This window comes from Nerophis ophidion, linkage group LG02 (genome assembly GCF_033978795.1).
Source record: "Nerophis ophidion isolate RoL-2023_Sa linkage group LG02, RoL_Noph_v1.0, whole genome shotgun sequence".
In the NCBI taxonomy this organism is placed as follows: Eukaryota; Metazoa; Chordata; class Actinopteri; order Syngnathiformes; family Syngnathidae; genus Nerophis; species Nerophis ophidion.
In genome coordinates, this window is record NC_084612.1 from 19,983,961 (window position 1) to 19,988,651 (window position 4,691).

Genomic DNA, 4,691 nt, shown 5'->3' on the forward strand with positions numbered 1-4,691 from the left:
GTGCCAGCAAAAGTCGGCCCTGCTTTGCCTAAACTTTATTCAAAAGACTAAAAAAACAGTTTAGTTCAAATGAACCCTTTTAGCACATTGCCTTCTGGATGGATGATGAGACACACCCTGTCCCGGCAACCTCTATGTGACACACATTAGACTGCGACGTTCCCCAAGGCAGTTACTTTGGTCCTCTGCTCTTCTTTATTTTTATTACCAACCTTGTTTTGAATAGTGCATCAATAGCCATGTATGCAGATCACTCTACACGACAATAAATCTGCAAATAATTTAGGTATTCGAAATGAGAGATCTGGGTAGACAGAGATGGGCTTGTGTTCAAGCCTAAAGTAATGTGCAGCCTCTGTTGCTCACTTTCTTACTTAGTGTCTTTATTATGTTAGGCTTTTGGGGTGGATCATAAATGAACGATTGAGTGGGTGAAGGTATTGCTTTTGTCATGTGCTCCAAATCCAATCCAATCCAATCGACTTTATTTATATAGCTCATTTAAACAACAATAACGTTTCCAAAGTGCTGCACAGCCATGTAAAAAACAATATTAAAAAAAACAATATTATGCTCCACCAATGACTGAATAAAAACAAAAAATAAATAATAATAAAAACAATATTAAAAAAAAAACAATATAAAAACCAATATGATTAAAAACTATTTTAAAGGGTAAAATCTATTAAAACAGTAAAATAGAAATCAAACTGTATGAAAAACCCAGAGGACAACAGAGGACAGAGGACCACACAACTCACGTAGTGTTAAAAGCCAAACAATAAAAGTGGGTCTTGAGACGAGACTTAAAACACTCCACTGTGGAAGCAGTTTGAACATGGAGGGGCAGAGTGTTTCAGAGCTTAGGGCTGACCACAGAGAAGGCCCTGTCTCCCCTGGTTTTAAGTCTGGTCTTTGGCACCACGAGCTGGAACTGGCTCTCGGACCTCAGAGCGCCCGCAGGATTGTAAATTTGGATGAGGTCCGAGATATATCTAGGTGCTAGTCCATGTAAAGATTTAAAAACAAACAGCAATGTTTTAAAATCAATTCTAAAATGAACAGGGAGCCAGTGCAAACTCTGAAGAATTGGGGTTATATGCTGGCGTTTCCTGGCCCCTGTTAAAAGTCGTGCTGCCGCGTTCTGGACTAACTGCAACCGGGAGAGAGCTTTTTGGCTAATGCCAGCATAAAGTGCATTGCAGTAGTCCAGGCGACTTGAAATAAAAGCATGCACGACTTGTTCAAAAAGGTTAAAATATAAAAAACGTTTTAACCTTTATTAAAAGACGAAGTTGATAAAAACACAATTTTAAAATGCCATTGACTTGTTTGTCTAGTTTAAAATCGTTGTCTATAGTGACGCCAAGGCTGGTGACTTTGGGACGCACATAATTTTGCAATGGTCCCAAGTCAGTGAGGGCCGGACCAAAAACTAAAATTTCCGTTTTTCCCTCATTCATTATTAAAAAATTCTGGGCTAACCGAGCCTTGACGTCGCATATACAGTTAAGAAGAGGTGTCCAAAGAAAGACAATCAAAGCTGCTCACACGGTCACTGAGGTGGGCACTATGTTTGACACGTCAACTTAATGTGTATTATATTTATGCATGAGCACATTTAAACTGAGGTGCGTGTGTTAAAATCATGTTTTTTTTTTTTTTTTACAAATGATGACAGATGTGAACAAGAGCATGTATTGTCTATGTGATGATGTAAATGTGGTGTGGTTGCATTGTATTAGTACTGTAGTTTTCAGAGTATAAGTCGCACCTGCCGAAAATGCACAACAAAGAAGGTAAAAAACATATATAAGTCGCAATGGAGTATAAGTCGCATTTTTTGGGGAAATTTATTTGATAAAACCCAACACCAAGAATAGACATTTAAAGGCAATTTAAAAATAAATAAAGAATAGTGAACAACAGGCTGAATAAGTGTAGGTTATATGACGCATAAATAACCAAATGAGAAGGTGCCTGGTATGTTAACATAACATATTATGGCAAGAGTCATTCAAATAACTATAACTTTTAGAACATGCTATACGTTTGCCAAACAATTTGTCACTCCTAATTGCTAAATACGAAGAAATCTTATACGTCTAGTCTCTTACGTGAATGAGCTAAATAATATTATTTGATATTTTACGGTAATGTGTGAAAAATTTCACACATAAGTCGCTCCTGAGTATAAGTCGCACCCCCGGTCAAACTATGAAAAAAACTGCAACTAATAGTCCGAAAAATACGGTAAGTGCCAATGAAAAGGCAGTTTATGACTTTTCTTGATTTGACTACATGCTATAGTATAATTGTATTGTTATAATTTTATTGCATGTTTTTTTGTATCTCTTTAATTTAGGTACCCAGGGACTGCAGATGGAAAGGAGCTATTTAGCTATAATCTGGTGCAGAACATATCTGTCTTTGAGCTTAATGTTTCTGTGCATTGTCCCTTCAAAAGAGACTAAACTAAAATAGCCATCCATTAATTTTAACTAATGCAGCACTGACACTGAACCCGCCCTTTAGACCAGCGTATTTACAGTAAGCATCGAGCTTTTTCATGGTTACCAGTTGAAAACAAGATAAGTAAAAAACAAATGTTGTCTTTTTTGCACTATTTAGACCATAATTAAGGCAAAAATATTGCATTCTAAAGTCCTTTATGTTGACAACAGGGTCATGGAGACACAGTTGTCACCGTGCCATCATGTCGAGCACAGAAAAATAGTTGTGCAAGGCTGCTACTCAGTGACACGGCTTGTTATGTTTTTTTTAAAAACATCACATAATATAAGATGTTTTTAGAAGCAATTGTAAAAAAAACATATAAACAAAAGAGTTTGCACTGCAAAAAGTCAGTGTTCAAAAACAAGAAAAAAATACAAAAATTAGGGGTATTTAATTTGAACAAACCAAAATTATCTGCCAATAGAACAAGAATATTTGGCTTGTCAAGATTTTCCAAAACAAGTAAAATTAGCCAACCTCAATTAACCCCAAAATAACTTAAAACAATAACATAATAACAAGTGCACTTTTTTGTTAGCACAAAAAAAAGAACTTTTTGCTCAATATGTTGAAAAATATTCTTAAGTTTAAAAAATGCTAGTGCCATTATCTTGACATACTGATATGCACTTGGCGTCATGATTTATTTTTCATGCTTGAAGTAAGAAATTATTACTTTGAAATAGTAGTTTTATACTTGTATGTGTTGATGACACAGCTCTGCAATAGTTGATATTGTAGTTTTAATCATGTTTTACTTAATAAAGGTAATAAAATTTCAGCTACAAGCTCTAATATCTTACTGAGATCATTTAGGACCAAAACCTCTTAAAACAACTAAAACACTAAAATAAAATCTGCTCAGTGAGAAGAATTATCTTATCAGACAGAAAATAAGCAAATATCACCCTTATTTGAGATATTTATTCTTACTTAGATTTCAGTTTTTGCAGTGTGTTAAGGATGATGTTTATGTAGGTCTGTGTAATCTGAATTGAAATTATTTTTTAATAAAAATCAACAATACGCCTAAGGTACGTATTAATTCTGGGGTTTTACTAACTGACCTTGAAGCAATTTTATTTGGTATATAGTGTAATGATTAGTGTGACCAATAGCTGGCAGTCAAACATAAAAGATACGCTTTTAATGCAAGTATCCGTAAGCAAGCAACACCAAAATTTGTTTCATTGAGAATATACAGTAAAATGTCACACAAGGCATTCAAAAATCTGTCAAAATGTTTTGGAGCAACTTTGGTAAGCTTTGAAGCCGCACTGCTTGACGGAACGCGGAACATTTTGGCTAATGTAGTCATACGTATTGTGATTCAACATACGGGTATTATTATGGTGTGTGTATGAGGCCTCCAAAATTTCACCTATTAGGAAACATTATCTGGCGTTTTGTTTCGCAATATTATACAAAACCAACTTTTTTACCTATTGGTACCTACTGATGTGTATTTGAGATCAGCAGAAGTCCCAAAAATGTGCACGTGTCCACCATTGTAGTCTGTGGCGACACACCATAGTCGATAAGCTTCTTTTTTTTCTCTTTCTTCTTGTTGTGGGGCATTCATCACCCCCAGTTGCTATTTCTAATATAAAGTAACATCAAGTTATATCTTATATCTCGCTATGGAAGCGCTAAAAACTACCGGTGTAGTGGGTTTGCCTAATTCATTCACAAAACTTTAGGTATTAGAGAGTTCCAGTCGGACAGTTTTTCACAAGACACATTTCCGGTGTTATTATTGCACTAGTGAGCCACGGATGAGGACATGCTGCTCCGTTATTGATTTAAGTAAAGTCTGAATTTCATTAAAACAGTTAGCTCCATCTTTTGACACTTCTTCCACTACTGTCCTTGCACGCTACACCGCTACAACAAAGATGACGGGGAGAAGACGCTGTCGAAGGTGAGCCACGTAAATAAGACCACCCACAAAATGGCGCATTCTCAAGCGACAGTCAAAAGACATGAAGATGATATGTAAAACATAATCTATGCAACATGTTTACCAAAAAAACACCATCACATGTTATGTAAACCACAAGGAAGTGTTCTTAATTTAGAAAAAAATCCTAATATTATGACCCGTTTTTTGCGCCTTTTATAATCCGTTGCGCCCTATCGTCCGATTTATTTAATGACACAATAACACAATATAG